This window comes from Lepidochelys olivacea (genome assembly GCF_965140295.1).
Source record: "Lepidochelys olivacea isolate rLepOli2 genome assembly, chromosome: 4".
Classification (NCBI taxonomy): Eukaryota; Metazoa; Chordata; order Testudines; family Cheloniidae; genus Lepidochelys; species Lepidochelys olivacea.
The window spans coordinates 8362438-8375194 of NC_140414.1; the positions used below are offsets into that span (position 1 = coordinate 8362438).

At 53.6% G+C, this 12757-nt stretch overlaps 1 protein-coding gene across 3 annotated transcripts in view; it reads left to right on the top strand.

Annotated features, from left to right (window-relative positions):
• Nucleotides 1-6556: 6556 nt before the first annotated feature.
• The window catches only part of HOPX (HOP homeobox), a 32025-nt gene continuing 25824 nt past the window's right edge, over nt 6557-12757 (top strand). The window contains exons 1-2 of one of the 3 annotated variants that reach the window (XM_084626998.1): nt 6557-6968; nt 7230-7350. The gene's annotated coding sequence lies outside the window, so the exon portion shown is untranslated. Of the gene's footprint in view, nt 6969-7229; nt 7351-9973; nt 10297-12757 lie in introns of those variants that run through there. The other 2 variants (XM_084626997.1, XM_084626999.1) reach the window with 2 other exon arrangements.

The window sequence follows — 12757 nt, forward strand, 5'->3', positions numbered from 1 at the left end:
TTTAAAGATGGGCACTTCATTAGCCTTTTTCCAGTCATCTGGGACTTCCCCCGTTCGCCACGAGTTTTCAAAGATAATGGCCAGTGGCTCTGCAATCACAGCCGCCAATTCCTTTATCACTCTTGGATGCAACTCGTCCGGCCCCATGGACTTATGCACATCCAGCTTTTCTAAATAGTCCTTAACCACCTCTTTCTCCACAGAGGGCTGGCCATCTATTCCCCATGTTGTGATGCCCAGCGCAGCAGTCTGGGAGCTGACCTTGTTAGTGAGGCAAAAAAAGCATTGAGTACATTAGCTTTTTCCACATCCTCATTCATTAAGGGGCCCACACTTTCCTTGGCTTTCTTCTTGTTGCCAACATACCTGAAGAAACCCTTCTTGTTACTCTTGACATCTCTCGCTAGCTGCAGCTCTCTCTCACAGTTGCCAGGGGTAAGGGGAGTTAAGTTTTGAAAAGTTTTGATGTGCTAGGAATAGACACACACAAATCCACACCAGATTGAGTATATGGTCTTCTTTCTGCTGCAGTGCCAAACTGACAAGTCTAGAAAATAGACCAGTTCCACATTCTCTAGGCCCTGTGACTAGTACTCAGCTAGCACCAAAGCCCAAGAGATCTGTTCAGCTGCTGAGGTCTGTACTTAGCTCTCAGCTACCCCTGACTCTATGGAGATTGTTGGGAGAGGGCCGATGATACTGCGGAAGGGTTGTGAAATACGTAGCCGGTTTGAATCTGTGCTGCATTCAGAAAGCTCCCTCTATCAAATACACTTTGAGAGAGAATCAAAGACACTGACAATTTATTCTGATTGGTTAGGCTCTGGAGTAGAGCAGTACAGGTTACATCTTTTTGTGCCAGGGAGAAGACACACCCCTGGGGGAGGGAAAGGTAGGATTTCCATTGGTTCCATCAGGTACTCCCTCCCAGCCCTGTCAATGGAGTTTGCAAGGGGGTATCCTTGCTCCATGCACCCCGACTTCATCCATGCCAGGTCTGCTCTAGCAACCCCCCCCCCCCAAGGACACACTCAATGAAGGCACTGCTGCAGAAATCCAAACCCCGTCCCAAGATGGACTGCTCCAAGTGTGAATTTTGGTATATTTGGAAGGCTGCCCACGCACTACTTGCCTGGCAGTGCTGCTAAGCAGGACATGGGGCGCTGGCCTTTTGCCTAAGTAAAGCATGTAGGACCAGGTGCTCTGCCCCTGAAAGTCTGTTTACAAAGATTTAAATGCAAAGCTTGTTTTATGAGGTGTCTAGATTACCACTATACTGCAAACAGTGCCTGCTCCACCTGGCATGTTCATAGAGTTCAAGACTAGAAGGACCATCAGCTCATCCAGTCAGACCGTTACATTTTACCCAGTTGCCCCTGTACTGAGCCCAATAACGTGTGGTTGGCTACAGCAGTTCTTCCAGAAAGGCAGCCAGTCTTGATCTGATACACTGAGATGGAAAATCCACCACTGCCCTTGGGAGTTTGTGCCAATGGCTCATCACCCTCACTGGTAACAAATTGCCTTATTTTTAATTTGAATGTGTTGGCAGCAGCATCCAGCCATTGGTTCTTGTTCTGCCTTTCTTTGCTAGATCACAGAGCCCCTTAGTACTTGGTATTTTCTCCCTGTGAAAGCTCTTCTAGTCTATAACCTCATTCTTCATTCTGAAACTAAAGAGATTGAGCTCTTCAAATGGCTCACTGTCAGGCATTTTCTCCAGACTTGCAATCATTTTTGTGGCTCTTTTCTGTACCCTCTCTAGTTTTCAAAGGGGACACCAGAACTGTACTCAATAGTCCTGCATCGGGCTCACCAATGCCATCTACCTCCCTGCTCCTGCTCACACTGCTCCCCATTCTACAGCCCAGGATCGCATGAGCCCTTTGTGTCCCAGCATTACACTGGCAGCGCATGTTCAGACGACACCTAGCTCCTTTTCGGAGACACGGCTTTCCAAGGGGCATCCTAGTCATTTGCATACTTATTTTTCTCTTTGTTCTTTGGTGTTGTGCATGTTACTGTACTGACAGGGGAAGACTCATCAGGACACTATCTGTCTTGTGTTAGGATATAGATATTCAGGCCTGTCTGTAAAGGCCTGTACTCTAAGAATGTAGGTATATGTTTGTAACCCTTCTGCCTGTCAGAGTTGGCAGCAACAAGGTCCGGGTTCAGTATCTAGGGGATCCATTCCAATAACACAATGCAAAACCGGCTCGAGCCCCCACCCAGTGACCTGGGACAAATATATACCACCCTCGCTGGGCGCCTCCAAGAGGCAATACTTCCCCTCTCGCAAGCACAGAGTCTGAATGTAGCAAAAAGCCTTTTAATAACAGAGAGAAACAATGTGGCATTATGTTGGGGAAACACCACCAACAGGATTCATAACACAACCCATGAGCAAAAAACCCACCCCAAGCAAACTGGGGCATGTCCTTTCCCTTTGGTTCTTGAGTCCAGCAACCCAAAAATCACGCAAAGTCCAACGACCCAAAAGTCTCTATCCCTGGTCAGGGAAGCCCCAGAATTTGAAAGTTTATCTGCAGAGTTTTACCTCCCAACCTGGGTGGAGATTGGGGGAGGGGGGCAGTTAAGGGGCACCTTACGTGGTCCAAAGCTGATGGCCCCACCTCTCCATGGGGCTCCGCTCTGCCAGCTGCCCCATGAGCTGCTCTAGGCATCCGACAAACCGCTCTGCTCACCGTCCTGCAAACTGCTCCACCATATATCTTCAGGCTCCCCCACTACTTAACACAACACTCAGTGATTTCAGCTCTTAGTAAGTTTAGCTCTTTTGTGATTTCAGTTTGTAGTAGGGGAACCTCAGTGCTGGTGCACCATTAGCCCAAAGTGAATTCAGCTCAGCAGCCTGTAACTAGACTCCTAATAGAATCAAAATCAGCTCTGATAGTCCACAGTGGAGAGAGGAGAAAGTGCAATTAGCATGTAAGGCCCTCCCCGGGGGGCCCATACCACCAAGTATTAATACCTGTCCCTAGCCTCTCTCAATTCACAGAGTTTTGGAACCCATGTCCCTTGCTTAGCGAGTGCTACTTAGTTGATGTAAGACCCCTCTCCATCATAACAAAAGGTCAAGTGCAGTTCCACTGTCCTTGATTCCCATAATCAGGGTAATAACAATTTATTCTTCCTGCCCCAATAACAGAGACACTGGGGATCCCACAGCAGCCAAAGTGACCATTTGGGCAGCTATGGCCTCATTCTAGGCGGGGTGGGTGTGCCTATGCAAATGAGATCGGCCCCTGAAGTTCTTTTCCACAACGTGCCACGCCTCACCACCAGATGTCAGGGTGGAGCTCAGCCTGTCTCGGCTTACATGTTTATCATTTAGCTAGTGATAGAGGTACACAAGAAAGAATCTGTGGAAGGGCCTTCTCTCACTGTGACAGTCTGAGGCCCTGTTCTTAGGCCAAGGCCTTTGGCTAAGCAGCAGAGGCAGCCATAAGCTGGGAAGCGAACAGCCATAAACTGGGAAGCTAGTCAATATGGGGCTGTTAGGAAGGTGATCCGATCTATCACCTCCAGAGAAAGGGAAGAACCTAGAAGATGTAAAAGGAAATTTAGGTTGATAGTTTTCTGACTGGTAAGAACTCACTTATCGATAGACACAGCTGGGAAACCCTTATGTCTTTATAGATGTCGTTGTAAAATCCGCACTTCTGTATCGTTTTGTCATTATAGTTCCCACTTTGCTATTGTTTGTCTGTATAATCTCTGTCTGGTTCTGTGATTGTTTCTGTCTACTGTATAATTAATTTTGTTGGGTGTAAACTAATTAAGGTGGTGGGATATAATTGGTTACCTAATCATGTTACAGTATGTTCGGATTGGTTAGTTAAATTTCAGCAGAATGATTGGTTAAGGTATAGCTAAGAAGATTACTATATAAATTAGGGGCAAACAGGAAATAAGTTGGGATTCGAAAATAAGGAAAAAGGAACTTGGATTTAAGCGTGCTGGAAGTTCACCCCAATAAACATTGAATTGTTTGCACCTTTGGACTTCGGGTATTGTTGCTCTCTGTTCATGCGAGAAGGACCAGGGAAATGGAAGAGTGAAGGAATAAGCTCTCTAACATCTTGCCCCATTCCAGTAGCACAAACCATGGTTCATGGTTCCTTATGCCATGGGATAGCCCAAAGCAGCCCGAGAGCACCACTGAATTTGCGCCGCAAAATCCAATGTATCCTGTGGCCTGCCACATGTCTCTGGAACTCCATTGTTAAACCTGGACAGTCTATGAAATGGTACGTTTAATCTAGCTCTCACTATGTTTCCATTTGAGTTTTAGTAGCAACTGAATTTGCAGTTATTGTGCTAGCAAAACTCTGCTTGAACTCAATTTGCCTAAGTAAGGACTACAGGGTCAAGCCCAAGAAATTTACCTAGTGAAGCATTAGCACATGGCCATGGAAATTACTGAGGATACAAGAACAATGTATCTATAAGTAAAGAGTGTAGTGATAAAATACATGGGAGGGCAGCTGTAGGTACTGGGTATTAAAGCACTGTGCTCGAATGCTTTTAAATCCAGGGTTTAGATATCAATCTCAAACTGGCCTCTGAGGCTGGGAAAGGAGACTTTAGCATTTACAGCATATTTTCTGTGCTGTCAGATTACTATGGATTGCTTTGGCTGCCTCTGATTGGCTAATTTGCAACCCAGCTGGCTGACAACCAACTGCAGTAGGAACTCTCTGCTATTCCTTAAAGGAAAAGTTTGCATTCCTGTTTGCAACTACAAGCTAATTAACGGAAGGCTTTTTTCCCCAGCCTTCATAGCATTTCAACACTCACTATTTCTGCCCTTTCACACATTCAATGTTTAGTTCTATTCAGTCCCAGCACAGCTGAACACAAACCCCTAAACCTACGGAAATTCCAAAAACAGACCAGAAAATTCCCACAACAGACAGAACACTTGGGCACTCTGCAGACAGGATCCAGCTGAGCCACATCCATTGGCAAGGCAGGAACAACTCCAGAGGAGATCTCTGTCCTCCCATCACCATGCCAGAGGGAGTAACAAGCTGCACGTAGGAGTTTGCAGAAGTGGCATGTACTGTGCCTCTCTCCAGGTATTCAGCTGTTACCAATTTTCTATAAAAGTCTAGGGCAAGAGGGTGCATTGCTAAAACTCACCCCTAAATCAGATTATTTTTGCTAATATATTTCCTTCTTCCCCCAAATTGTTTCCGTAGTAACATTACAGCCATCTCTGCTTAATCATCCAAGTGAAAGATTCCTTATGGAGCTCTCTTCAGACTCCCCACAGAAAAGGTTTCTCTACAGGAGAGGCTGAGCCAGGCCAATGGGACTTCAAGGTCACAGGAGGTTCGTGGCCATGCCAGGAACTGACCGCAGATCATTACAGCACTCAGCCCTGTGCCTTAACCACCAGAGTACCCTTGTGGTTAGAGAGCAGATTAAAGCCAGTTATAAACTGCTAATTTACTATGGCAGGAACCCAGCCAAAGGGGCATTACCACTGAATGCAGGAAACCAAAACCAAAGGTAAGTCCTCAGCAAGGGCACTAGAGATGCCCATTAGCAATGCGCCAATGGTGGGGCAGACACCTTTCACAGCAGCAGAGACCAGATGCTAAGGACCTTATGGTCAAAAGTAGCTACTGATTTTAGGGGCCTCCAGTTTTTGGTGACCAGCTGAGCTGTCTTGGCACATTGGCTCCAGGCACATTCGGTGTTTCAGTCTGGGTGTCCCAGAACTTTAGCAGCCAGGCTCACTAAGTGTTGGCCTGTGTACTTAGTGCACCGATGGTAATAAGAGGTCAGCACCCCCAGCTACCACGAGGGTTAATGGCTGGGGGCTTTGAATGGGGAGGGCTGCCACAGAAGGGTTTGCATTTGCATTTTACCCCATTGCTGGAGTTTGTTATTTTCCTTAAGCTTGTCGTCATTTCCAGGAGGCCCAACTGGCTCCTTCCTCTGCAGGGCTAGATGGTGCCTGTCGGGCACAGCCATGGGTGCGACGGGGAGGAGCCCTGGGAGCCCTTGTGACTGACCCACAATTTTCTCCGGCTTCATCCGAGCTCAGAAGGAGTCACAGATTCCAAGGGCAGAAGGACCATTGTGATCATCTAGTGTGACCCCTGTGCGACACAGGCCGGAGACCTCACCGGCCTCCCTCCCAGAACTGGTGGTGGGGATCTTCTGATGGCTATTCCACTTGCACAGGGACCCCTTGACGCTGAGTCAGCCACACGGGCCTGTCCATTGCGGGGACAGTGCCAAGGATCCCTTGCTGCAGTTCGCCCACCCAGGAGAGTTTGGGAAGTGGTACTCGTGCCCTGTGCAGGGGACGCCGAGGCATGGCTGAGTGCAGCGTGCCAACAATTACAGGCATGCACATGCACAAACTTGGGTGCAGAAGTGCCCTGAAAAGCCTTCCAGCTCTTTGCTGAGATGTGAGGGCGGGAAAGCTAGGAAGGACACGCTGAGAAACAAAACACGTTTACCAGCGTCTGTGGTGGAGCTGCGGGTGAGTCATACCTGCCAGCCCCTCCCTTCTGCCTGCTATGAACGTTTTGTCCCCGCAGGGAGACAAGTGTGCGGTAATTAGCCGTCAGAACCACGGCCAGGGGAGCTGGGTACGTCCACAGCCGCTCTCTGAAGAGCTGCACCACTACCGAGAAGCCAGGCGCAGAGAGGGAAGCCAAGTATCCGCCGCCGCTGCTCTCGCCAGGCTTCGGGGGAGCTACAGAACCGGGGGGTTGAAGGAGAGCGGGCGAGAGCGCCCGAAACGCGCAGCTGCGTCCGGGGCTGTGACCAGCCAGCCAGGCGACAGGGCGCTGCAGGGTTCCCGCTGCCTGCTTGTCACACGCGCACGCAGGCTCGTGGTCCGGGCAACCGCCGGCGCCGCTCCTCCGCCGGCGCGCCGGGCGCTGGCTTGCTGAGAACGCTCCGGTCCCTTCCAGCTCCAGGTGAGTGCAAACTTTGCCCTGGGGAGCTGGAGGGGGGGGGGGGACTCGGGGGTGCCACGGACGCTGCTGCAGCGAGAGGGCCGCAGAGGGGTGTGGGCATGAGGCACTACCCTGCCAGGGCCCGGGGGAAGCAAGTGCCCCGTGCAGGAAGAGGCGCGGAACAGCACCAGGCGTTGCCGCCCTTTGCAATGTGGAAAGGTAGGGAGTTGGCTCTGCTGGCTGTTGGTGCATTCAGATTATTATTTCTTCTGCTTTCACCAGATACTTTGCTCTAAGCACGGAGCTGCTGGAGATGAATTAGATGCTGCACGTTCCTATGTTACATGATCACTGAGTAAGATGGTTTATGTAGTCAGCGGCGGATTCTGTCACCTTGTGTACAGTGAGTGGTACCGTATTGTGTGTCTCACCCCCCCCCCTGATTTCAGAACCAATGGTAACGGGGGTCCACAGGAACCCGGGCAAAAGCACGGTGCGCCCCGCCAAGAGTAAAGGTGGCAGAACCGAGCCGCGGAGCAGGACACGTGCTGCAGCCGAGAAAGGGATGCACATGCTGGGGGAAGGGGACAAGCTTTGCACGGTCGCCTTTTGGCTCCCGGTGGCAGGAAAAAGGGGGTATCTAAAAATAGCCACGTAAACACCCAGTCACGGGAGAGCCCACTGGCAGCGCCGCGGCGGTGTCCGAAGCGCCGCCGTGCGGGTTCGCCGGTCAGTGCTCCTGAGGCCACGCTCCCCGGGAGACCCCCGGCTCAGCAGCTGCGGCCGCCGGGCAGGCACCGCGCGGAGCGCTCGAAGGAGCCGGCGGCGGGGCGGGGGGGACAGGCCCTGCTTGGCGGGAGCCGGCGCAGAACTAGCCCTTGGCGTGGCCGCGGCGTGCGGCGTCCGAGCCCAGAGCCCGCTCCCCGCGGCGGGACGGGCAGGAGCCCGCGCACCCGGGGCGAGAACTTGCCGCTCGCGGGCGCCTCTGGCACTCAGACGCTGAGGCCCCGAGCCCCAAAGAAACGGGGGCACCTGGCTCCCGCTGAAATCCTGCGCCCCTGCTGCGAGGTGCCTCGGAAGCCCTGGGCCCGGCTCCAGCGCCCCAGCCCTTTCTGCTGCTTGGGCGCTCGGGACCAGACCATGGCCTGCCCCATCTCCGCCAGCGGGGATTCAGCTGCCCGTGGAGCCAGGGCCGGTCAGCCCAACGGGGCTCCGAGGGCTGGGCTTGGGACGACTCCGACTGTATGTGACCAGCGCGTGTTTGCGGGACGCAGCCTACAGCTTGCGGCCCCTTTCGGGAGGAAAGATGCGCTGTGGGGACGGGGGGGGGGAGCAGTGGGTTTGGCCCTGACTCTGCTCGTGGTGAAGCCGGGGGAGTTTCAGCACCGACACCCATGGGGCGAGGCCAGCACTGAATGCTCTGGGGAAGCTCACGCCTCAGGGGCTACTTTTCAGCAGTGAGGAGCACCTACCCCCAAGCGAGGTCCCTGGGCCCGCACCTCTGGCCCCAGGCCCCGAGAGGAACACTCAGGGCTGGCCACAGGACTCTGCAAACCTGTGGAAGGGCGGAGCGCTCTGCCCACGTTGCTCTAAACTGTGGTTCCAAACAGGGGTGGCAGGTTTGTAGAAATGTTGGTGGTGCCCAGAACCCGCCCCCGCCCAAACTCCGCCCCCCCACCTGCCCAAGGCTCTGGGAGGGAGTTTGGGTGGGGGAGGAGGTCTGGGATGCAGGCCCTAGGCTGGGGCAGGGGATTGGGGTGCAGGCTCTGGGAGGGGGTGTGGAGGGAGGGGGTGCAGGGGTGAGGGCTGTGGGGTATGGGAGGGGCTCAGGGCAAGAGTAGGGGTGTAGGGGGGGTGAGGGCTCTGTCTGGGGCTGGGAATGAGGAGTTTGGGTGTGGGAGGGGCTCAGGGTGAGAGTAGGAGTGTGGGGGGTGAGGGCTCTGTCTGGGGCTCGTGTGTTTGGGGGGTTAGAGAGGCTCAGGGCTGAGACAGAGGGTTAGGGTGTGGGGGGGTGAGGGCTCTGGCTGGGGCTGGAGATGAGGAGTTTGTGCTGTTGGAGGGGGCTCAGGGCTAGGGCAGAGGGTTAGGGTGTGGGGGAATGAGGGCTCGGGCTGGGGGGTTTGGGGTGTTAGAGCGGCTCAGGGCTGGGGCAGAGGCTTGGAGTGCAGGGGGATGCGGGCTCTGGCTGGGAATGGGGATAAGGTGTTTGGGGTGTTAGAGAGGCTCAGGGCTAGGGTAGAGGGTGGGGGGGTGAAAGCTCTGGCTGGGGGTGTGGGCTCTGGGGTGGGGCAGGGCTGGGGATGAGTTTGGGGTGCAGGCAGGCTGCTCTGGGACAGGGACCAGAGAGGAGGATTCCCCCCAGCCCTTTCCCTGCCAGCAGTAGCGAGCTCTGGGGGAGGACCTCCCCTTTCCCGGCCCCCCAGCAGCCCACTCACCCCCACCACTGTCACTGCATGTGCTCCTAGGGGCCCTCTCAGGGCCAGGAATCTCCCTCGCCTCCCCCAGGGTGGGTGCCGGGGGGTGCTGCGTGCGCCTCCTCCCCTGCCCTTGCCCCTGACTGTAGCCTCACTGGGGGCGAGGGATGGGGCTGCCCCTTGCCCAGCCTGGGGCAGGAGCGGTGACTGCGGGCGAGGGGGGCCCTGTGCTGGTGGAGGGTCGCGCCGGAAAAGGGAAGGGTCTGAGGGGGAAGGGCAGGCTCAGAGTCAGTCTGCCCTGGCAGGGGAGTTGGGGGCACTAGGACCCCGGGGCAGCAGTTGCTGCAGGGAGGCAGCGTGGAGCTGCAGGGAAGAGGCAGAGGCAGGGACGCTCTGCTCCGGGGCCTGGGAGGCGCGCGGGGGGCAGCAAGAGGGGGCCGGGGGCGCGGCAGGCGGGGCCGGCCCATGGGCTCTGACTATTGCCGGTGCTAAGGCACCGCCTGGAGATAGAACTCGCCGCCTCTGGTTCCAAAGAAATATCTCCAGGCTGCTCAGGCAGAGGACCCTGCCTGCAGCCCCGCACTGGGTGAGGAAGCCCTCTCCTGCAGGCAGGGTCCTCTGCCTGAGCAGCCGCTCGCAGCCTGGCTCTCTCCTGCTTTGCCTGGGGAGCCCAGCGCCTGCCACCCTGCTTCTCCACAGGGACGCAGTCGGGCTGCCCAGTTTGCCGCCAGTCGCAGCGCCGCCTTCGCTGAGCGACACCTGCCTAGAGGCCAGGGGGCTGCCGCGAGCGGGGGCAGCAAGGCTCCCCCCGGGTTAGGGGGCTGTTCGGGAGTGGGGCAGCGAGCCAGAAAAGGCTCCCGGGGAAGCCGGCACTGTGCGCAGCCCGCCCCGAGAGCAAGGCTTGGCAGCGCGCTGGGAAGAGCTGTTGTTAGCAGGTAGGTGATGCTCATTGGCTTTAATGCCCGGGGGGTGGGCCCCTGTGAGAGAGAAAGCATTGCACGGGGGCGTGGGGATAGGCTGGGCCCCTGTTCATTGCATTGCTCCTTTATTTTCACTTTTATTCCGTAGAAAGGGAAACGCTCTGACTTTTGTTCCAAGACTCTGATGATGAGCTTTTCGTTAAAAAGTGTGAACAGGTGGGAAGCGCTTTGTTTACACACCCGCTCCCCACCACTGGTCCCTACCATGCTTACTTGCTTTGCTCTAACGTGACTCGGACTCAGCTGTGACAAGCGGCGCTACCGCGAGGGAGGGGGGCGCTACTAGAGGACACCTCTGTTCTCTATGAAGTGGCCTTCCTTGCTCGTTTGGAGCAAAGGTGTCGCTGCAGCAGATTCACTGGGGCTTTGCAGAGGGTCAGTGTATCTGGCTTTTGTGTTTAAGGCTTGGAGGTGTTTTTTTTAAACCCTGAAATCGCATGGGACCTGGATTTCTCCTAGTGTTTCACTGTTTGGCTGATAGTGACTGTGAGAAGACCAGTCTGGAGTGGAAGGTTGTTCCAGTGTTTAAGGCATTACCCTGGGGCACAGAAGACCATCTAGGTGCCCAGCTTGGCCACAATCATGTAGCTTCTCTGTACCTCAGTTTCTTCATCTGGACAATGGGGATAATGGCCCTGCCCCACCTCACAGGGGTGGTGTGAGGATTAACAAATTAAATACTGGGAGGTGCACAGCTAATACAGGATAAGAATCATACAAGTAGTCACCTAAATGGCTCCACAGAAATATTTTCAAAGTCCATCCAACTACAAAGCTGTCTGGGTTTACATGAACCCAGCAGCGCTGCTCCATAGGGCTGGGCTTATGCAAGCCCAAATGATTTTCTTCACAGTAATTTTTAAAACCCCTAACAGGTAGTAGCTGTTTAGCCATATGACAAATCACTCGCCCCACGAGCACATTTCCAAATGCAGAAGCCAGCCATTTGCCCCCAGAGGCCCTAGATGAGCACACAAATGCTGCTCTGGGTCAGTATTGAGATGCACTGGCAGAGCCCCACCATGGCACCTGCTTGCGTTAGGGTGTGTTCTACCTGACTGGTCCTTCACTTTAATACCCCCGCTTGGAAATCTAGGGCTAGATCCTCAGCTGGTGTAAATCAACATCAGACCAGTGAAATCATAGAATCATAGGACTGGAAGGGACCTCGAGAGGTCATCTAGTCCAGTCCCCTGCACTCAAGGCAGGACTAAGTATTATCTAGACCATCCCTGACAGGGGTTTGTCCAGTGTGCTCTTAAAAATCCCCAATGATGGAGATTCCACAACCTCCCATGGCACTTTGTTCCAGTGCTTAACCAGCCTGACAGTTAGGAAGTTTTTCCTAACGTCCAACATAAATCGCCCTTGTTTCTTCTTGTCCTATCCTCAGAGGTTAAGGAGAACATTTTTTCTCCCTCTTTCTTGGAACAACCTTTTATGTACTTGAAAATTGTTATCCTGTCCCCACTCAGTCTTCTCTTCTCCAGACTAAACAAACCCAATTTTTTCAATCTTCCTTCCTAGGTCATGTTTTCTAGACTTTTAATCATTTTTGTTGCTCTTCTCTGGGATTTCTCCAATTTGTCCACATCTTTCCTGGAATGTGGTGCCCAGAACTGGACACAATACTCCAGTGGAGGTCTAATCAGCATGGAGTAGAGCAGAAGAATTACTTCTCATGTCTTGCTTACAACACTCCTGCTAATTCATCCCAGAATGATGTTTGCTTTTTTTGCAATTGTGTTACACTGTTGACTCATATTTAGCTTGTGATCCACTATAACCCCAAGATCCCTTTCTGCAGTACTGCTTCCTAGGCAGTCATTTCCCATTTTGTATGTGTTCCTTCCTAAGTGGAGTACTTTGCATTTGTCCTTATTGAATTTCATCCTGTTTACTTCAGAATTACTTTAAATCAGGGTGCCCTGCTGACTTACAGCAGCTGAGGATCTAGCCAAGATGGCGAGGGTGGTAAGTTCATTCAGGTCTGGGTGTAAACTTGCTGGCTTTGCAGCCGGAGTGTACATGACAAGACAGGTACGTGGTGCGCTGGGAAAGTGCCTCAGAACCCTTATTACTCCTGCATTACTGAGCAAAGTCTAAGGGCTTGTCTACCCTGGCAATTTACAGCGCAGCAACTTTCTGGCTCGGGGGGGTGAAAAAACATCCCCCTGAGTGCAGCAAGTTTCAGCGCTGTAAAGCGCCAGGGTAGACAGTGCCCCAGCGCTGGGAGCTGCGCCCCTGCTGGAGGTGGGATTTTTTAGAGCTGCGCCACGACCACTGCTAACACCTGTCTCTCAGCACCTTCAGCTCCCCTGGACTTTACTGGGAGTTGTGGGGTCAGCCAATGCTGAGCGTCTCTCACCACGTGGCCATAGCAGAAGGACAAACAAGAACGTTTCACCTCTGTGAG